Source organism: Prinia subflava, chromosome W (genome assembly GCF_021018805.1).
Source record: "Prinia subflava isolate CZ2003 ecotype Zambia chromosome W, Cam_Psub_1.2, whole genome shotgun sequence".
NCBI lineage: Eukaryota > Metazoa > Chordata > Aves > Passeriformes > Cisticolidae > Prinia > Prinia subflava.
Window position 1 is genome coordinate 6,778,511 of NC_086282.1, and position 12,742 is coordinate 6,791,252.

At 43.5% G+C, this 12,742-nt stretch overlaps 1 protein-coding gene and 1 long non-coding RNA gene across 2 annotated transcripts in view; one reads left to right on the forward strand and one right to left on the reverse strand.

Moving 5' to 3' along the window:
- LOC134563453 (uncharacterized) overlaps window positions 1-1,971 on the forward strand; it is a 468,018-nt gene extending 466,047 nt beyond the window's left edge. Inside the window, exon 2 of the long non-coding RNA XR_010083381.1 lies at window positions 1,157-1,971. This is a non-coding gene — a long non-coding RNA (uncharacterized LOC134563453). The remainder of the gene's footprint in view (window positions 1-1,156) is intronic.
- LOC134563452 (glutamate receptor ionotropic, delta-2-like) overlaps window positions 1-12,742 on the reverse strand; it is an 845,768-nt gene that overhangs the window by 412,143 nt on the left and 420,883 nt on the right. The window lies entirely within an intron of this gene.

A 12,742-nucleotide genomic window follows, 5' to 3' on the forward strand; every position in this document is an offset into this window, starting at 1 on the left:
TGCTGCCTGAAGATGCAACTTTGCCCGAGCCAGTTCAGGGACCTGTGGTCGTGGTTCCACAGCATCATAGCCATGATGACCCATCATGGGCAGTCCCGCTTCCCTTATCAAGGGACGTGGCAGAAGATAATATAAGCTTCACTGAGGCAATTCAATGGATCAGTGCAGAATTTGAGAATCTGATCTTTCCTTATGTAATAAGAGGTCTTGCAACAATGATGCTTGAACCTCAACAGGTTTTTACCTTTGAAAGAAATTGGAAATTCCTAGCTGGACAAATGGCTGTCGAAAATAGCCACCTGCCTCGAGATGATCGCTTGTTTGGGGTTGGAGCTGACCTACTCATGGGGAGGAGTCAATATGCTTGCCCTGATGTGCAAGCTGGCCTTTCTTTCAGGGTTTTAGATTCGTGCAGATACATAGGGATATCTGCATTGATAAAAACCAAGTTATCCTTCTCCCCAAAGGAAGACTTCTTAGACATAGCACAGAAGCCAGAGGAAGCTTTTCCTAAATTTATAGTGCGTCTGATGGATTTTTTAGAGATGAGAGTCCAGGATAGCACTATAAGAATGATAATTTTGGAGCAATTAGCAAGAAGCCATGCTAATTCTGCTTGCCAGAGGCTCCTGGAAACCATTCCAGAGACTTCTACTGTCCTGGAGATGGTCCAGACCTGTGCAGTTCTAAACACCTGTGATTCTATGGTGATGACCCCAACGGCTGCTTCACAGCCAGCAGAAAAGAGGCAGAATGCTGGACATGAGACACAGGCAGATATTCAGCCTAGTGGAGAACAGGAAAAGGAGGCACAGAAAGTGACTCCCTTGTTTCTCTGCGCACAAGGTGTGGGTCCAGACCATACTGCAGAAACTTGCAAAGCAGTGGGTCATGCTGAGCCCACGCCAAACCCGAAAACTCGGAGGCAAAGAAAAAGACGAAGACGTCAGGGGGACGAAACAGTTTCCCAAGCTCTAGAACAAGAGCAAAATTCTCTGGCTGGTGTACAGCCATCATCTCAAGTGTAGGAAGTGTTGATGTTGCCACATAGCTATGGTCAGTTTTCCTTGGACCTTGCAGTGGGTTTCTACGTCCACATCCTATGTTGCATGCATTCTTTGAGAAAAAGTCAATTGCTCAATTTGTGTTTTTTAAGTTCTCTATCCTCAGGTTCTGGGATCTTTGCCATGGAGGTGGCCGCTGAAAGTCTGCTGAGCTGCCTCAGGTGCATTGGACTGATCCTGAAACCTTGTGCATCCTGTGCCACCCTAGTGCCACCCATCACAGAAGCCTCTTCGAGATCTGATTGACATGGACACGGACTGGCATCCTCTCTTTTCCTATATGGCCTCCATAGAGACTTTGGATCCTGTGGAGCTGCTGGACAAGGACAGACTGAAGCAGTGTGATGCTGAGAGCCAGCGGACTGTTAATCATGGACTCAGAGGAATTGTTTGCTACGGCTCAGTTTTATGTATGGTAGCCATTGTGACCTCTGTGGGGAAAGTGCACGTTGTTTGGGGGTTGTGGTTTTGGGACAGAACTTTTGAGGTTCAGAATTTTCAAATGAGTGGAAAGATTTTTCTTGGAATGCTCCTGCCTTTTGCACCGTATATTCCCTTGTATCTTATAAAAATTTAAAAATATGAGGGTGTTGGTTGAATTATGTTAGACTATGCTCGAGATATTTTTGAGCAGGTTATTGCAAGGGGTTCAGGGTGAAACCCTGGGTAGCAAAGGCAGAATCAGACCAACATGTAGCCCTCACACCGTCACCTAAATGAAGGTCGGTGAACTTTATACAGGTTTTTTTTTCTTTCTTTTTTCCTGTCATAGAATTGTTCATTTTTCTTTTTCTGTTTTCTTTTTAATATACTTAAAAGGGTGAGATGTTGCCATGAATTTTCCTGGTTTGCTAAGCGTTCATATTAAAGGAGAAACGTGCAGTTTCTCACGCTGGTGAATTGTAAACACAGGACCATGTTTTGTAAATATTGGCAATGTTATGAATACTTTCTCCAAGAGAAGGGGAGGCTGAATGACAGCCTCCTGGACCAATGTGACAGGAGAGGTGGCAATACCCTTCTCCAATCCATGGTCACCTTGCCACAGGTATATAATGGAAAAATAAACTAAGGGCAGGTCTTCTGCCCTGCTGCTGTTGTTGCACCCAGATCTCTGTCCCCAGTCTGTGTTCCTGGTTGGGCCTCCACGGTGATAGATGAGAAAAGCCATTGTATAGCAAATAACACTGTTCAAGTTCTTATCAAGAACAGCTTTACAAGTCTACCATAGTGATTCTTCCTTCCACGACTCTGGCTAACATGACAGCAACTATTAACTGTGGTAATGCACTGTACACAAGGGAGGTGTGTGGCTTCAGCTGGACTCTGATGGTGCCCCTGCTCTGTGTAAAAACTTGTGCAAAGTGTTTGCATTCCTGTGCACATGCTGATCTCTATTAACATGGTTAAGAGCCAGGCTGAGGAAAACAATAATTTAGCAGGATGATTCAGTAACAGTCCTTCATTTTACTTTCACAGCAGTGGGATTCCCTCTGAATAATCATATTATATGTAAATTGTTGAACCTCCAAATTAAAATGAATTAAAATAAAAAATCATCACAGCTCTTTCATATTATCATTTGGGAACTAAGAAGGACCAGTTACCTGAGCAATTTCAGCTGGATGATCTAACTTCAGAGAATATAGCAGTAGTTCAAACTCATGAGAAGTAAATTCAAGCCCAAATGTTTAATTACATACGAAATCTCATTTATATTATCAGAACTTCTGCAACCTAAGAAGTGGAGATATATCTTGGGAGAAATAGAACATTTGTAAGTGGTACAAATTACTAGGATCTTTCCCCCCCTTGTTTGCAATTTTCCAAAATTTTACATATAAAAAAGAAGTCGAAAAATTGTCTACTGTTGCCATGAGTTTTTTCCTGTGTGTCAAGTGCTCATAGTGAAAGAGAATGTGCAGTTTTTCTCACGCCTGTTAATGTAAACATTGGCCATGTTTTGCTGTCTTTCCTTGTTTACATATTTCTAGATGGGAGGAGGAAAGGTAATGGACAGTTAGTTGGGCCAGTGGGATTGAAAGGTGGGACTTTAATCCTCCAATGGATGGACATCATAGGAGGTGTATATAAGTTTCTTTTGTAAATAAACAGGAGGAGTTCCTGCCTCCTGCCCGGATCTGCTCACAACCCAGAAAATGTCTCCTGAGTTCCTCTCTTATCGTCAGGATCAGCTGCGGCAGTCTACAATTTTTTAGTATTAATGAACTGAGAAAAATGAAAAAAAAATACACTTGTATACTGTTTTCTTTTTTGAAGATATTTCCATTTCAAATTGAAATATAAGCAGGTGATTTAAATTTTTGTTGTTTGATATGAACTATTTTGGCATTAGTAAAATGTCTATGTAATCCCTATTTTAAAGGTTTGTTCAAATGTCATTTACATTAGCTACTTTTGTGTCACACTATCAGTTATTAGAAATTATCCTTTAAATAAGCAAAATCAATACAGATAGTCTTGAGCAGCTGAATCACTGTTGGGGGAAAGATATCAACATTTGAAATTTTCAAATCCTGCAAGACTTCTGTTTTGAACCTTACAGAGGGTTGACACAAGATGCTTCCTTTGAGTTTCTTTTTTCTTTTTTTTTTTTTACTGGAAAGAAAGAGGGAAAAAAGCAAAGAATGAAAAAGATAAATAAGAATGAAACTAGAACTAATCCTTCAGAGTATCTGCTGTTACTATAACTTCTCAAAAAATAGAAAAGAAGTCAGATTGTGATCACCAGCCTTGCTTGTGAAGGCTGACATGGCAATATATTCAATCCATGTAGTTTTGACTGTATAACCTGCTTTCTATCTCTTCATTCAATTCCCTTTTGACTACAGTTTGCATTAGAGATTTCCAAAGGCCTTCTATGGGTTGTCTTTGAGTGAAACAAACTATTGCAGAGAAATGAATTTTCCCTGCCTAGTGCCTTCTAATCATGCAAACTTAAAAAAATTATGTGTAAATCCTGTAAAACAGAACTTTATATTTCTGTGTAGATAAAAGTTTTTATTAAATAGCAAATATATATATATATATATATATATATATATATATATATAAAAGTCTGTATGTACAATTTACCAGCTCTCCCTGTAAGTCACTGCTACTCCCTGTAGGTTCTCATAAGCATGAGGAACTGTGCATCCCCTTCCAGGGAGATGGAGTAAAGAACAACAGAGAGTGTCCTTGCTATGAACAATTTGTGAATATTTGACAGGCTGAGAAAGTTGGGGTTCAACCTGCAGAAGAGAAGCTTCTGTGGAGATCTCATAAGAACCTTCCAGTACCTGAAGAGGGGCTACAGGGGAGCCAGAGAGGGACTCTGCCCCAGGAACTACAGTGACAGGAGAAGGAGCAATAAGTTCAAAAGGAAAGAGGGATGATTTGGATTAGATATAAGGAAGAAATTCTCAACTATGAAGGTGGTAAGGCATTGCCACAGTAAGGTTGCCCAGAGAAGCTGTGGATGCCCCATCCCTGGGAGTGTTCAAGGTCAAGTTGGATGGGGCTCTGAGAAACCTGGTGTAGTGGAGGTGTCCCTGCCTGTGGCAGGGCATTGGAACTAAATGGTTCTTAAGGCCCCTTCCAACCCAAGCCATTCTGTGATTGCATATGTTATTAACTTCCTTAAGATAAACTATTCTCTGACTCTGCACCAATCTCTTCCTAAAGAACATTGTCAGTTGATTAAAAGTTTACAGCATAGAAACAGGAATATTTTATGAGTGAACTGGTGCTGTGAAAAACATAACTTACAGAAGTAAAACTGGGAAACTAAGATTTAGGAATACTGCTATAAATATTTTATAGCTCTTTCCTGTCTCTGATTCCTCTTTTTCTTGACTGGGTAAAACTCTCAGAGACAAGATTTCTTTTCAATCTATGATATTAATTGACATTTACGATGTTGTTATGCCAAATTCATGTGTTGCCATGAATTTTCCTGGTTTGCTGAGCGTTCATATTAAAGGAGAAACGTGCAGTTTCTCACGCTGGTGAATTGTAAACACAGGACCATGTTTTGTAAATATTGGCAATGTTATGAATACTTTCTCCAAGAGAAGGGGAGGCTGAATGACAGCCTCCTGGACCAATGTGACAGGAGAGGTGGCGATACCCTTCTCCAATCCATGGTCACCTTGACACAGATATAAAATGGAAAAATAAACTAAGGGCAGGTCTTCTGCCCTGCTGCTGTTGTTGCACCCAGATCTGTGTCCCCAGTCTGTGTTCCTGGTTGGGCCTCCACGGTGATAACTGGTGCCTATACGTGGTCAAGTTGCAAGCTAGTGAGGAAAGAAAAAAGAAGAAAAAAAAAAATCTGCCTTCTACAGCTGCAAAAAGAAGAAACCCACGATGTTCTCAGAGGAGCGATTGATGATGGAACTGCTCCACTCCTTTTTGTTGTCCTGTGACGCTGACTTGACCAGGAAACACGTGAGAGAACTATTTAGCTGGGGAAAGAAACTTGGAATTTTTTATAGTGCTGAAAAAGCACTCTCAATCGACCCATGGAAAACCTTGGGGGAAAAACTTTTTTTATCCGTTCTGAACGGAAATATGAGAGCTAGCTCTCTCTTAAGGACCTGGGGAACAGTCTTCCCACTTCTAAAAGAGGCTGGGGAGGACTTTGAAGTTGATTCTGGGTTTTCGACACAGAGCAGAAGCTCCCCTGCGAGCTCCGTCGCTTCTGACGAGGATTGCTCTGATGCAGGGTTAGAGCCGATGCAGGAGACCCCCACCCCCGTGTCGGGGGTTGGGCGCGCCCAGCGGGGTTTTTGGAAGGGCGGGGAAGCTTCTTTCGGTCCGCTCCCCGCGCGGTTTGCCGGGCGGGGAGCTGGGGTGCCGAGGGGGCGGAGCGCTCGGCCTCGGGTCCCACGCCGAGCGCGAGGGATCGCCCGCGCCGCCCCGGGCCGCCGTGCCGCGGCGACCCCCCCGCTGCCCGCCACCGCTGCGGGGTCCGCCCTGCAGCTGCCGCGCGGAGCCGCGCCGCCTCGGGCCCCCTGCGGGGAGCCGGGGGGGCCGCCGTGCACGCCGCCCCCGGCGCTGCCGGCGCCGCCCCCTGCCGCCGCCTCCCCGGCCCGCCCCGCCCCGCCGCGACCTGCTCCGTGCAGGATTCGGCAGGCGAGAGCGGCGGGGACGGCCCCTCCTTGCCCCGTCCCCCCGCCGCGCCAAATGCTGTGCGCGGGGTCGCCGCCGCCGGCGGTCCGTGCGGTGCCCGCAGCGGAGCCGCCGCCGCCGCCCGCCGCACCGCGCCCCGCCCCACGCGTCCGGTGCCGGTCCGGCGCCGCGGGGGGAGGGCTGGGCGCAACGCTGCCCGCTGCTGCGGGGCCCCCCGCGATGGACAGCCCCCCCGCGCCGCCGCGCGGCCCCGCCGCATGCCCCCTCCGTTCAGAGGGGACGGGGCCGAGCGCTGGAGCCGCAGAGCTGCTGCCGGCTCTGGCCCCGGCCACCGACCCATCGGCCGATGGAACAGGAGCTGAAAGCTGTGGCCCGTCGGCCACGCCCCCCTGCCCAGCGCGACAATCGCCCCCCCGCTCAGAGAGGAGTCTGAGCGAGTCACTGTCCCCCGCCCACCCCCCCTACGGGGCCGGGTCGGCTGTGGGAGATGATAACGGGGAAAAAGCGTTGTCTGATGTGCACGCTTTTCCTGTCGTGAAATCGGATGAGGCTTTTAGTCCTGCATCCCAGGTGAACCAGGCTGCTGACCTAAGAGAGCTGCTGCCTGAAGATGCAGCTTTGCCCGAGCCAGTTCAGGGACCTGTGGGCTTGGTTCCACAGCATCATAGCCATGATGACCCATCATGGGCAGTCCCGTTTCCCTTATCAAGGGACGTGGCAGAAAATAATACAAGCTTCACTGAGGCAATTCAATGGATCAGTGCAGAATTTGAGAATCTGATCTTTCCTTATGCAATAAGAGGTCTTGCAACAATGATGCTTGAACCTCAACAGGTTTTTACCTTTGAAAGAAATTGGAAATTCCTAGCTGGACAAATGGCTGTCAAAAATAGCCACCTGCCTCGAGATGATCCCTTGTTTGGGGTCGGAGTTGACCTACTTATGGGGAGGAGTCAATATGCTTGCCCTGATGTGCAAGCTGGCCTTTCTTTCATGGTTTTAGATTCGTGCAGATACATAGGGATATCTGCATTGATAAAAACCAAGTTATCCTTCTCCCCAAAGGAAGACTTCTTAGACATAGCACAGAAGCCAGAGGAAGCTTTTCCTAAATTTATAGTGCGTCTGATGGATTTTTTAGAGATGAGAGTCCAGGATAGCACTATAAGAATGATAATTTTGGAGCAATTAGCAAGAAGCCATGCTAATTCTGCTTGCCAGAGGCTCCTGGAAACCATTCCAGAGACTTCTACTGTCCTGGAGATGGTCCAGACCTGTGCAGTTCTAAACACCTGTGATTCTATGGTGATGACCCCAACGGCTGCTTCACAGCCAGCAGAAAAGAGGCAGAATGCTGGACATGAGACACAGGCAGATATTCAGCCTAGTGGAGAACAGGAAAAGGAGGCACAGAAAGTGACTCCCTTGTTTCTCTGCGCACAAGGTGTGGGTCCAGACCATACTGCAGAAACTTGCAAAGCAGTGGGTCATGCTGAGCCCACGCCAAACCCGAAAACTCGGAGGCAAAGAAAAAGACGAAGACGTCAGGGGGACGAAACAGTTTCCCAAGCTCTAGAACAAGAGCAAAATTCTCTGGCTGGTGTACAGCCATCATCTCAAGTGTAGGAAGTGTTGATGTTGCCACATAGCTATGGTCAGTTTTCCTTGGACCTTGCAGTGGGTTTCTACGTCCACATCCTATGTTGCATGCATTCTTTGAGAAAAAGTCAATTGCTCAATTTGTGTTTTCTAAGTTCTCTATCCTCAGGTTCTGTGATCCATGCTAAGAAGGCGGCCGCTGAAAGTCTGCTGAGCTGCCTCAGGTGCATTGGACTGATCCTGTTTGATCCTGAAACTTTGTGCACCCTGTGCCACCCTAGTGCCACCCATCACAGAAGCCTCTTCGAGATCTGATTGACATGGACACGGACTGGCATCCTCTCTTTTCCTATATGGCCTCCATAGAGACTTTGGATCCTGTGGAGCTGCTGGACAAGGACAGACTGAAGCAGTGTGATGCTGAGAGCCAGCGGACTGTTAATCATGGACTCAGAGGAATTGTTTGCTACGGCTCAGTTTTATGTATGGTAGCCATTGTGACCTCTGTGGGGAAAGGGCACGTTGTTTGGGGGTTGTGGTTTTGGGACAGAACTTTTGGGGTTCAGAATTTTCAATTGAGTGGTTAAATTTTTCTTGGAATGCTCCTGCCTTTTGCACCGTATATTCCCTTGTATCTTATAAAAATTTAAAAATATGAGGGTGTTGGTTGAATTATGTTAGACTATGCTCGAGATATTTTGAGCAGGTTATTGCAAGGGGTTCAGGGTGAAACCCTGGGTAGCAAAGGCAGAATCAGACCAACATGTAGCCCTCACACCGTCACCTAAATGAAGGTCGGTGAACTTTATACAAGTTTTTTTTTTCTTTCTTTTTTCCTGTCATAGAATTGTTCATTTTTCTTTTTTTGTTTTCTTTTTAATATACTTAAAAGGGTGAGATGTTGCCATGAATTTTCCTGGTTTGCTGAGCGTTCATATTAAAGGAGAAACGTGCAGTTTCTCACACTGGTGAATTGTAAACACAGGACCATGTTTTGTAAATATTGGCAATGTTATGAATACTTTCTCCAAGAGAAGGGGAGGCTGAATGACAGCCTCCTGGACCAATGTGACAGGAGAGGTGGCGATACCCTTCTCCAATCCATGGTCACCTTGACACAGATATAAAATGGAAAAATAAACTAAGGGCAGGTCTTCTGCCCTGCTGCTGTTGTTGCACCCAGATCTGTGTCCCCAGTCTGTGTTCCTGGTTGGGCCTCCACGGTGATAACCATGCACTTTTTTTCCCCAATGGTGATATAATTTCTTCCAGTCAACATGCAAAAATTACTTTTCTCAAAAGTTTCCTCATTTGATTACTGTTCATTTATTTAGCTGCCAAAATATAAACTTACAAACTTAATACTTCTGAGAAGATAGAACAATGTGGTGAGAGTTGAAAAATACTTAGCAAACAGTGGCAGATATCAGTACAAACTTCAGGTACTCAAATAATCTTTAAATAAATCACTCTTCTTCTGACGAAGGCTGCATATACAAATGAAATCTTGTACCTCTGCAGAACCTCAAAATAACACTTCATTTACAGAGTTTTCCCACTGCACAGACATTGAGCGAACACCTACAGTTTTATTTTGGCCCCAGCTTACTAACACAACACAGGTCTGTCAGGCAAAATCTTGGAACGCTTTACCCATCCCCTCCCTAAGGACTGCAACATGGAGGAGTGACAGTCTCTTATCTTGCTACGTATTCACTTATAGCTCCTGCAATACATTCCTCCAAGTGTTCTGTGGCTGAAAAGTAGAAGCATGCCTACTTTTCCACTGGAGAAATTTTATAGAATAATTCAGAAGTTGAATCCTTTTAGGGTCACCCAAATTATAGACTCAATTTGCAGTGGTAACATCAATCAGCAAATGCAAGTTGTGACAGAAGTACTCACCTGACACACTGAAGTTACACAGATGAAAACTAATGCTCCTTATCTGAATGATGTAATAAATACTGATGGGGAAAAAAAAGTTCAGTAATAAGCTTGAATTAATTGTATGTTTATTGAGGCACAGTGAAGCAAATGAGTATGGGAAGCTGGCAAAGAGCCAGATGAGTAATAAAGAGTTTTAAGAATGTCTGGAGAAAGACTTGAGAATATTATAGTCATCAAGCAGCTGAAAACAGCCTCAGGGTAATTATAAGCATTTGCAATCGATTAAAGAGAGCATGATTTTTTATGAGTCTTTATTAAACTTGCATTAAATATTTAAATGATTAGAAAATGTTATGGTTTCAAGCACATCTATGCCAGTGGTCATCATATTTATTTCGGGGAAATGTGTGTGCAGGAAGGTGTCCACAGGATCACTTACTCTATATGGGTTTTAAAGGAAATGCTGGGAATTTGAGGCCCATACATACAGATGGGCATCATCTCAGAATATCACCCCTCTTAAAACACAGGAGGTAGCCTTTCTGCAAGCAGCTCAGCATTTCAGGTTCCAGGTATAATCCCTGCTTTGCTGGGATCTTTAAAGAACAGCACTCCAATTCTGTAGAATTACACATTTGAAAACCACTGCCTTTCTGGGGTAGGGATAGGGATAATGCTCTTTTATCTTCATAGTTTCACAGACCTGTTTACTTAGGCTGAACTCCTCAGTAATACAGATGCTCTCTCCTTAAGATTCTAAGTTTTTTTTGTCTCTTTCTCCAAAATCCTTTTTCAGACTGAGCTTGAGACACCTTCTACTGGCCAGGTACCTCACACCACTGCCTTCATCCTTTCCTTGTGCAGAAATAATTGGAAACCCTTGTATATGATAAAGGAGCAAGAAGGGAGATGCATGAAGAAGTTTTTCAAGACAGATGCCCTCTGAAATCTTTCTTACTGCTAACTTCCTCCCTTCTGCTCCAGCCAAGTCTTGACAATTTCTTCTTCAACCTCTGTTTCCTATCGGAATGCCTCCTTCAGCCTCACAAAGCAAATCCCCTCATAGCCTTAATGCTTGCTTTTTTTTTTTTTCTCTTCTTTAAAAAAGTTAAAATTGAATTATCACCTAAGGGAATGGAAAATATCTATTGCCAATATTGCCAAATATTTGCCGTATTAGTAGGAAGGTCAAAAAACTGTAAGGAAAGATATCTTAGTTCTGGAATCAGTAAATATTTCATAGATCTCCAGTGATGGCTGCATATCAAAAGCATGCTGGGGTGAAATACACAGGGTTAGGTCAAAAATTGGGAAAGAGAAGTGGTGTTAGGAATTTTTTTCTTTTAACATAAAATACAGAAGGGTTTTTAAATGTTACTATCATCACTGTAAAAGAATTTGGATTAAGATAAAATTAATTTTCTAGAAAAAAGTCTTATTCTCTCAGCCTTTCAAGAGGAAAATTGCAGAATCTTTCTACCTACTTTAGCAGCAACAAAACATTAAAAATAAATGTTTTCAAACAGCTAGACTTTATGTCTTTCATCTTAGAAATGCAGAAATACCTACACTGTAAATTGCACAAAATTCACAACTATGTTCTTGCAGTGATTGACTGGTTTCTTCATAAAGAATTTACTACTACAGAAAAGTATCTACATTTTTTTCCTGGAAAATACAGTGAGCTGTAAACTGCCTGAGAGTAAGACATGAATTGCAAAAGCTTGTCCCTTGTTGATACACCGCAGAGATAAAACCCAACAATATGCTGGGATTGCAGCTCAATCACTGCTTATACAGCCTGGGCTCACACATTCTGGTCTCAAATTACTATTTTGTTCCGTGAAAAGTGTCTGTCTCTTTCATGTTGTTTTTTGGGGACTGGCCACTGTCAGGTGCCATTCTGTGGATCAGGTAGCATTTGCTGTTTCAAACTGCATTTTGCTCCCTTTGAACTTGAATCCATAAAGATTAATAACTTGGCAAACTTGCTCAAAATGCTTACAGATGGCAGTGGTTCTTTTTACAAATCCAAACTTTGCAGTTTCCAAAGATATGTTATACATTTACAGTGTCCAATCTGAAAATGCCTTCACTGAAAGGGTGCTGATGCTTCTAAGAGGGAATTCAGACCAGAGGAGGAGCTTCCCAGTCTCTACATCTGCTTGTGAGGAGATGCACAAACACCCTCTGAACAGTGATCCTACACATTGAGCTGAGCAGTCAAGAATGAAGCGAGTAGGAGCTGATTTGTCTGCTTAAATGAAGTACATTTGGCTTCTACATTCTGTGTGGATAGTAATTTTAATAGCAGTTTGAGAAAGGCATCAGTCTACTGAATAATTTTGCTGCATTTCATGCTGCCTACTCTTTATCTCAGCAAGAAGACTGTCTTTCATGGCCTTTAAAGAAGAGCAGAATTGTTCTTGAATGCTTTTAATATCCATGTATTAAATTTTCTTAAACAAAATCAGATTTCATGTCCTGGACAGGCCCTAACTAGTTTTACCAGAAAGAACAAAATGCACTGAATACAAGGGGACTGACTGCACTGGGAGTTTGGTCTAGATCATGCTCGCAGAGTGCAAGGATTGGGGAAAAGACAACTTGTTCTGATTTTCAAAAGTTCATTTAAATTTATACACTGAAGATATAATTGTGGTAAACGAAACACAGCAAATATCACCTAAGCCTGCCCACTTTAAAAAATGTTCTTTTTTCTCACATCTCCACTCATTAATTCCTATTGCATGTGGGCCTTACATTTGATACTGGGGAGGCTCTACCACTTACAAAAGACTGGCTTTTCTAGAAACTTTACTAAGTCAGGAAAATATGGGTTTTTTACAATTATCAAGGTGTCCTTTGTTTTGTCTTAAAATAGTCAACCTACCTTCAAATGTCTTGGAAAAGAAACATAATTGGAAAACTTAGATGACAGTTATTTCAGAAATGCATTTCTACTTCACTTTTTCAACATCCAGTTGGTTATGGCTTAATGAAAGAATTGCTTCCTTCAAAGACTTTCCTTATCAGTAAAGAACCTTTAAGTA